This window comes from Palaemon carinicauda, chromosome 27 (assembly GCF_036898095.1).
Source record: "Palaemon carinicauda isolate YSFRI2023 chromosome 27, ASM3689809v2, whole genome shotgun sequence".
Lineage (NCBI taxonomy): Eukaryota > Metazoa > Arthropoda > Malacostraca > Decapoda > Palaemonidae > Palaemon > Palaemon carinicauda.
In genome coordinates, this window is record NC_090751.1 from 1617920 (window position 1) to 1628152 (window position 10233).

At 32.7% G+C, this 10233-nt stretch overlaps 1 protein-coding gene across 7 annotated transcripts in view; it reads left to right on the forward strand.

Annotated features, from left to right (window-relative positions):
• LOC137620495 (proteoglycan 4-like) overlaps positions 1-10233 on the forward strand; it is a 160473-nt gene that overhangs the window by 130641 nt on the left and 19599 nt on the right. The window lies entirely within an intron of this gene.

The following is a 10233-nucleotide window of genomic DNA, read 5'->3' on the forward strand; positions in this document are numbered from 1 at the left end:
AATATAAATGCACGGTTGCGTTTAGGTGAGAGAGAGAGAGAGAGAGAGAGAGAGAGAGAGAGAGGTTAATATTCCGAGGTCACACTGTCTTAGTCAACAAGGAACTATGGGTCGATGACTTGCCAGTAAACGTATAAGAAATGTTACAGTTATAAAATATATCAGATATTGAATCATCGGTTATAAAATTTATGAAACAACGAATTGGCCGTTGCTAAAATACTTGGTATACGTAATATATACATTGTTTCCAAAACTATATATATATATATATATATACATACATACATACACACACACACACACATATATATATATATATATATATTGAAAACGAATTACCATTGTTAAAATAAGGAAGAAGGAATATAAGCCTTTAGACTTTCTTCTTGGCTTAAAAAGCTAAAAATATATAAAAAAGATCGAATTAATAGTCAAAATAAGGAAAAATAAGCCTTTAAACTTTCTTCTTGGCATAAAAAGCTAAAAATATATAGAAATAAGCAAATTACTAGTCAAAATAAGAAAGAAAGAAAGAATAAGCCTTTAGATTTTCTTTCTCTCTTAAAAAGATTAAGAAGCCTTTAGACTTAGAAAGCTAAAAACATATAATTATGAACGAATTATTCCTGCCATAAAAAAAAACGGATACTAATTTTGATTCTTCATCTTTTGCAAAAAAAAAAAAAAAAAAAAAAAAAAAAATAATCAGTTCAATCACCTCATTAAATAAAGAGTAAATTGGTGAAGGAATCAACTTTCCTGGAAGAAAAAACCCAAAGGAAGACTTGAATTAACTTTCGCGTTAAACTCAGTTTAATGAGAGCAGATAGGTTGGAGGGGGAGAGGGGGGGGAGCTTGAACCCCCAAAACGCTTAGAATAAACGTTGACGTTGAACTTTGACCTTTGACACAACTGCGACCTTTGGACGTTTGACCCTAGCGAGGGAGGGAAGCATGACCCGTTAGTGACGTCATAGTGACTGCCACTGTTATCGATGTTAATTCATTGGAATGTTTTTTATAATTAAATCTTTATCTATTTTAATGTTGTTTTTCTTAAAATATTCTATTTTAATTGTTCTTTACTTTTTTGGATATTTATTTCCTTGTTTCCTTTCCTCGCTGGGCTGTTTTTCCTTGTTGGAGCCCTTGGGGCTTGTAGTGTTTTGCTTTTCTAATTAGGGTTGTAGCTTAGCTAATGATAATAATAATAATAATAATAATAATAATAATAACGATATTATCATTATTATTATTATTATTATTATTACTAGCCAAGCTACAACCCTAGTTGGAAAAGCAAGATGCTATAAGCCAAAGGGCTCCAACAGGGAAAATAGCCCAGTGAGGAAAGGAAATAAAGAAATAAATAAATGATGTGAATAAATTATCAATAAATCATTCTAAAAACAGTAACAACGTCAAAACATATATGTCCTATATAAACTAATAACAACGTCAAAAACAGATATATCATATATAAACTATAAAAAGACTCATAATGATAATAATAATAATAATAATAATAATAATAATAATAATAATAATAATAACAACAACAATAAAAATAATAATCTGGGTATATCTATATGCCAACTTATATGGATACATATTTCAAGCATTAAAAACAAGCCATCAAAACAACTGCCATCGAAAATTTCAATAAAATACAAGCAAAATGCAATAAGCCAATTCAGAAAGTCCAACCAAGTACTGAACTGGTATCGTGTGAAGATTCAAGACACTGAAGCTTAACTGACAAATATGACCCTTCACTCAGACGTTTGTGGACTCAGCTGAGAAGTATATATCTTACTTTAACGGGAAATAGGATCATGGGTACCATGTTTACTTTGATGCAATGCGGTTACAGGGCTGGCTATGAGAGAGAGAGAGAGAGAGAGAGAGAGAGAGAGAGAGAGCTAGCTCTTGCAAAACTAATAGTCGACTGAGAAATGATTATGAAAATTGGGGAAATTTGAGATTAGATTGTAAATTATGGTGAAAGTATACAAAATCTAAAGGAGAGAGAGAGAGAGAGAGAGAGAGAGAGGAGAGAGAGAGAGAGAGAGAGAGAGAGAGAGAGAGAGCTCTTGCAAAGCAATCGTTCGCTGAGAAACGATTATGAAAAGTGGGGAAATTTGAGATTCTGAAATTATTAATTACGATGGAAATATACAAAATCTAAAGGAGAGAGAGAGAGAGAGAGAGAGAGAGAGAGATGAGAGAGAGCTGTTGTAAAGCATTCGTCAACTACGAAACGATTTATGAAAATTGGGGAGATTTGAGATTAGATTGTAAATTATGGTGAAAATCTAAAAAATCTAAAGGAGAGAGAGAGAGAGAGAGAGAGAGAGAGAGAGAGAGCTCTTGCAAAGCAATCGTTCACTGAGAAACGATTTATGAAAATTGCGGAGATTTGAGATTCAAAGGTTATAAATTACGGAAAAAATACAAAATCTAAAGGAGAGAGAGAGAGAGAGAGAGAGAGAGAGAGAGAGAGAGATCTTGCAAAGCAATCGTTCACTTAGAAAACGATTTATGAAAATTGGGGGAGATTTGAGATTGGATTGTAAATTATGGTGAAAATATACAAAATCTAAAGGAGAGAGAGAGAGAGAGAGAGAGAGAGAGAGAGAGAGAGAGTAAAAAAATAAATCTTAGGTGGAAAGGAAATGAAGTGTACTGTGTTGTAACCGTTCACCAGGAAACCCGGCGTGCAACAGTTCTCTCTGTCCCCACGTGGCAAAACTCATTTCCTACTGTAGGGAAGGGGACAGAGAGAGAGGAAGGGGATGTCTATTATTGACTGGCTATAACCCCCTACCTAACTCCCCACCCCCCTTCACACTTCCCTTAGTTCCCTACACGCTATAGTCGCCAAGTCCAACCCGGCCAGTCACCCTTGCTATTGTACCTCGTCTCTGACAAGGAGCCTGGCAAAACATGCTATTGTGACTGCGTTAGTTCCACCACAAGCTGTAATTTTACTATTTGGAGTCCTTGGGGTTGTAGCATCCTGCTTTTCCAACAAGGGTTATAGCTAGCAGTAATAATAATAACTGGTGAGCTGTTGGGGACCTTGGGCTTGTAGCATCCTTTACAGATGTAGCTTAGCTATTAATAATTGGTGAAAAAAAAAGTTTCAAACCAAGAGTAAAATAAAACATTATTTCAATATACTATCGTGACTACGTTAGTCCCACTACAACACCCTACTGTATCACCACAGCTGTATTTTTCCTATTGAAGCCCTTAGGCTTATAGCATCCTGCTTTTCCAACTAGGGTTATAGCTAGCAGTAATAATAATAACTGGTGAGCTCTTGGAGCCCTTAGGCTTGTAGCATCCTGCTTTTCCAACTAGGGTTATAGCTAGCAGTAATAATAATAACTGGTGAGCTCTTGGAGCCCTTAGGCTTGTAGCATCCTGCTTTTCCAACTAGGGTTATAGCTAGCAGTAATAATAATAACTGGTGAGCTGTTGGGAAGCTAGGGCTTGTAGCATACTACAGGACTATAGCTTAGCTAGTGCTAGTAGGCCTAATTGATAATTGGTGAAAAAGTTTCAAACTGAGTGAAATATAACATATTTCACCATAACAGCCCCCAAAAACGTGGCTCTTTTCACCATAGCTGGTCTAAACCCCCATAAAAAAGATACCGAGACCATAGCTTCCAAAAAATGCGCCAAATCGGAGGTGTAACGGACATAAACCAACGGATATTCATTTGAATGCTACACTATCCGTGTGAGTGCGTATGTTGGTTTATAAATCTATTTATTAACCTGATACTGATGATTCACCTCGCCCAAATAAATCGCTAATAACTTAAATCAACGTAGACTATCAAAATTAATATACTCTTTGATCATGGAAAGTTGCTTACCGCTTCCTGGAATAATCTATTATCGATAAAAGGAAAAATAGATCGAGAAAATAGTTCGACCCGAGTTTATCGTAAACACGGATAATCGACTTCGTCTTTATCAGTGGACAATCGACTTCTTTATCACCGGACAAAGCCGTGGTGACTCATATAGGACAGGGGAATGATTATGATAGCTTTAAGAAAGCGGAAATAGATGAACACACGCACAAACACACACACACACGCACATACACACATGTATAGCTTTTCTTGTTTCCTTTCCTCACGGGCTATTCTCTTTATAGTTTATGACATATCTGTTTGGACGTTCTTTCTTTAGAATGGTTTATTGTTAATTCGTTCTCGTCATTTATTTATTTCCTTATTTCCTTTCCTCACTGGGCTATTTTTTGTCACGCACATACACACATATATATAGCTTTCCTTGTTTCCTTTCCTCACGGGCTATTCTTTCTATACTTTATATATGACATATCTGTTTTGACGTTGTTACTGTTTTTAGAATGATTTGTTAATTTTTTCTCGTCATTTATTGATTTCCTTTCCTCACTGGACTATTTTTTGTCACGCACATACACACACATATATAGGTTTCCTTATTTCCTTTCCTCAAGGGCTATTCTCTTTATAGTTTATGACATATCTGTTTTGACGTTCTTTCTTTAGAATGGTTTATTGTTAATTTGTTCTCGTCATTTATCTATTTCCTTATTTCCTTTCCTCACTGGGCTATTTTTTGTCACTCACATACACACACATATATAGGTTTCCTTATTTCCTTTCCTCACGGGCTATTTTTTTATTGTTTATATATGACATATCTGTTTTGACGTTGTTACTGTTTTTAGAATTTATTGTTAATTTGTTCTAGTCATTTATTTATTTCCTTATTTCCTTTCCTCACTGGGCTATTTTTTTGTCACGCACATACACACACATATATAGCTTTCCTTGTTTCCTTTCCTCACGGGCTATTCTCTTTGTTTATATATGACATATCTGTTTTGACGTTGTTGCTGTTTTTAGAATGGTTTATTGTTAATTTGTTCTCGTCATTTATTTATTTCCTTATTTCCTTTCCTCACTGGGCTATTTTTTGTCAAGCACATACACACACATACATAGCTTTCCTTGTTTCCTTTCCACAAGGGCTATTCTCTTTATAGTTTGTATATGACATATCTGTTTTGACGTTGTTACTGTTTTTTGGAATGATTTAATGTTAATTTGTTCTCGTCATTTATTTATTTCCTAATTTCCTTTCCTCACTGGGCTATTTTTTGTCACGCACATACACACACATATATATCTTTCCTTCTTTCCTTTCCTCACGGGCTATTCTTTTTATACTTTATATATGACATATCTGTTTTGACATTGTTACTGTTTTTAGAATCGTTTATTGTTAATTTGTTCTCGTCATTTATTTATTTCCTTATTTCCTGTCCTCACTGGGCTATTTTTTGTCAAGCACATACACACACATATATATAGCTTTCCTTATTTCCTTTCCTCACTGAGCTATTCTCTTTATAGTTTATGACATATCTGTTTTGACGTTCTTTCTTTAGAATGGTTTATTGTTTATTTGTTCTCGTCATTTATTTATTTCCTTATTTCCTTTCCTCACTGGGCTATTTTTTGTCACGCACATACACACATATAGCTTTCCTTCTTTCCTTTCCTCACGGGCTATTCTTTTTATTGTTTATATATGACATATCTGTTTTGACGTTGTTACTGTTTTTTAGAATGATTTATTGTTAATTTGTTCTCGTCATTTATATTTTTCCTTATTTCCTTTCCTCACTGGGCTATTTTTTGTCACGCATATACACACACATGTATAGCTTTCCTTGTTTCCTTTCCTCACGGGTTATTCTCTTTATCGTTTATATATGACATATCTGTTTTGACGTTGTTACTGTTTTTTTAGAATGGTTTATTGTTAATTTGTTCTCGTCATTTATTTATTTCCTTATTTCCTTTCCTCACTGGGCTATTTTTTGTCACGCACATACACACACATATATAGGTTTCCTTGTTTACTTTCCTCACGGGCTATTCTTTTTATTGTTTATATATGACATATCTGTTTTGACGTTGTTATTGTTTTTAGAATGATTTATTGTTAATTTGCTCTCGTCATTTATTTATTTCCTTATTTCCTTTCCTCACTGGGCTATTTTTCCCTATTGGAGCCCTTGGGCTTATAGCATCTTGCTTTTCCTACTAGGGTTGTAGCTTGGCTAGTAATAATAATAATAATAGAGTTCACATAGAGGTTATAGCATCCTGCTTTTCCAACTAGGGTTGTAGCTTAGCTAATAATAATAATAATAATAATAGTAATAATAATAGCAATATACTGTATATATATATATATATATATATATGTATCTATACATCATCATCAGACCTTACTAGTCCACTGCAGAACAAAGGCCTCAGACATGTCCTTCCACTTGATTATGTTTATGGTCTTTCTATGCCATTCCCCGCCCGCACACACACACACACACACACACACAAACACACGATAAAATATCCCTAAAACAACTCAAAAATCCCTATTTCCAAAAATATGTTTCTCCTTTATGGAAATTTGTACAAAATATCCCCATCAGACACACAAAAATCCCTAAATCTTGGGAAAATTCCCCAAATCTTGGGATAAATCCCCGTATCTATCAACACTGATTTTACCTTCTCTCTACTTGTATAATAGATCTCATTAGCCCCCTGGGTGGGGGAGTGGGGAGGGGGGGCACGGAGCCCCAAGGGGGAGGGGGGGGTGACTCCACTATCGAGGTCCCTTAAATTCTCTTTCATTAACCGTGAGAATCTGGTCATTCAACGCAATGAGTTTCTTTATTCATTTTTTTTATTCATCGAGAATTTTAGTTTCAAGGAATTTTCTTTTTGGATGTTTTAGTAATATGATATGTTTTCAATGTTTCTTCATTATATTTGGTCTTTTTCTTGCGGGGTTGTTATAATAATAATAATAATAATAATAATAATAATAATAATAATAATATCAATAATAATAATAATAATAATTATAATAATACTTTCCATTATTATTATTAATATTACCATTATTAACAACAACAACAACAATAATAATAATAATAATAATAATAATAATAATAATGTTTTACATTATTATTAATATAGTTGTTATTATTATTATTATTATTATTATTATCATTATTATTATTATTATTATTATTATTACCGTAATAATAATGATAATAATAATAATAATTACTTCAATTATTATTATTAACAATAATAATAATAATAATAACAATAATAATATCTATCTTCCTCCAAGTATCGGCTTATAACTTAAATAATGACACAATAATAATAATAATAACAACAACAACCACAACCACAATCACAACCACAACAACAACAACATACAGCAGCGTGAGAAAAGGGCGTCGCTATACTTACGCCCAATTACCAGCTGCTCAAGTGATCTCAAACAATGGGCGGAGTTAGTTAGGGTCCATTCATTTTTTCCCTTAATTATTCTTTATTATTCTTAATAATTTTCTTGAAATCTCCATTTTACAGTTATTGTTATTTTCTGTTTAGTTGGGTAGATCGTCTCTTATCTAGATTTATTCCTCGTGTTTCTCTTATTATTATTATTATTATTATTATTATTATTATTATTATTATTATTATTATTATTTTTATTATTATTACTATTTACATATATACACATATATATTCATATATATATACACACACACATATATATATATAATGTATATATATATAAGATATATATACATTATATATATACTCTCGTGGCATGGTTGGTTTTGACCTGGCCTTTCATTAGAAGGGGCCAGCGTTCGATCCCAAGTATGAGGTAGAAATTTATTTCTATTTGAACACGATGTTGTGTTGATATTTATCCATATATATATATATATATATATATACATATATATATATATATATATACATAAGTATATATATATATTATATATATATATATATATATATACAATACATAAATATATATACATATATATATATATATATATATATTATATACATATATATGTATATATAATATATATAAATATATATACATATATATATATATATATATATTATATACATATATATATATATATACATATATAAATTATTGTTAGTTTCAATTATAAATGGGGTATAACCACTACTTATTTTGATTAATCGAATTCATGAGATTTTTGGCTGGACACCAAATAACATTTATATACAAAATTATTTTATAAGATTTTAAGCGAAAAAAATTATAAGATCTATTAGTTAAACAATTATTTTTATATTTTGAACAATAAAAAAATTATTTTTAGATTAAAAAGTGTGTTTGTTCAAACTTCAAGGTTAGTTCATAAACATTTATAAATGTGATTATTGAAGAGTTGTGACACGAGAGAGAGAGAGAGAGAGAGAGAGAGAGAGAGAGAGACTGCCATTTGGTTGTCGTTCTACATTTTGAATTATATGAAATAAACGAAATGAGAGCCTTTATTACAGAAGAAAATGCACATATGGTACAAAGGTCTACCATAGAAAATCTAATTGAAGATAGCAAAAAGGAATCAACATTCCATAGAAATCTCTCCCCATAAGAAGCTACAGTCGCCACACGAAGTAAGAAACACGTTATTTTATAGTTCACCTGGGCGTGACTGAAAGGTTAGATCATAACAAAAGCATACCCAGGTGTGTCATGTGACGTTTGGCAAGCGTGTCATCAATGACAGTGTCATTTTTCTCATACTGAAATTGATGGGTAATAACTCATACAGAGAGAGAGAGAGAGAGAGGAGAGAGAGAGAGAGAGAGAGAGTTAACAAGGATTTTAGATGTCTCAAAGACTATTTAGTCAATCCGCGGAGATTCCATTTGCTCTGAGAGAGAGAGAGAGAGAGAGAGAGAGAGAGAGAGACTTACAAGGATTTTGGATGTCTCAAATACTCTTTAGTCAATCCACGGAGACTCCATTTACTCAGAGAGAGAGAGAGAGAGAGAGAGAGAGAGAGACTTACAAGGATTTTTGGATGTCTCAAAGACTCTTTAGTCAAACTGCGGAGACTCCATTTGCTCTGAGAGAGAGAGAGAGAGAGAGAGAGAGAGAGAGAGAGAGAATATATAAAAGCATTTCCTGGAATAGTGATAAATTTCCTTCACCTGCTCGTAATTTGCAGAAAATATTCACCCAAACGAAATGGACCACTTAATTGACAGGGGACTGACCATTACCAAATGTCCACGATATTTCCAGTCCACCCAAAACACAAACACACATACACACACACACACACACAGAGACAAACAAACACACACACGGAGCAGAAACGCAATCAAGCATTGTGGCGAATGTCATCCGTACGGCAGTGAAAATAACACTTCTAAATGAAATTCCAAAATTGAAATTTATTTCCCTACTTTCGAATTTTTATTTTGATATGATGTTCGTAAACCCAAGTGAAGAAAGATAAATAAAACAATATAATGTTGGTTTTGTTTACATAAATTTTGAGATGATGACAATAAACGTAATTAAAGGTTATCGTTATCATTATTGAGGCCCTTTGCGTTAGTGGGTGTGAGAGATTATTATTATTATTATTATTATTGTTATTATTATTATTATTATTATTATTATTATTATTATTATTATTATTATTTGCTAAGCTACAACCCTAGCTGGATAAGCAGGATGCTATGAGCCCAAGGGCTCCATCAGGGAAGAATAGCCCAGCGAGGAAAGGAAACAAGGAAATAAACACAAGATAAAATAATAAACAATTAAAATAATATTTTTCAAGAACAGTAACAGCATTAAAATAAATCTTTCTGCTGTCAACTATAAAAAAATAGAAGAGAAATAAGATAGAATACTGTGCCCGAGTGTACCCTCAAGCAAGAGAACTCTAACCCAAGACAGTGGAAGACCATGGTACCGAGGTTATGGCACTACCAAAGATTAGAGAACAATGTTCTGATTTTGGAGTGCCTTCTCCAAGAAGAGCTGCTTACCATAGCCAAATTAAGATATTAAATTTCCACGTTCAATCTATGGAATTCTCTACCTACTTCTATGTTTCCAAGAAATATTCCATTTTTTTTCCAATCTTCGAAATCTCAAGAATATTTATAACTGTCCTTCTTTTCGCTTTGATATTTTACTCTTCCGTGTTCCCATGAAAATAGCGCAGGATTTAACTCTAGGGTTTATAATCTTATCAACTTTGAAATAATTCATCATCGTCTCCTCCTACGCCTATTGACGCAAAGGGCCTCGGCTAGATTT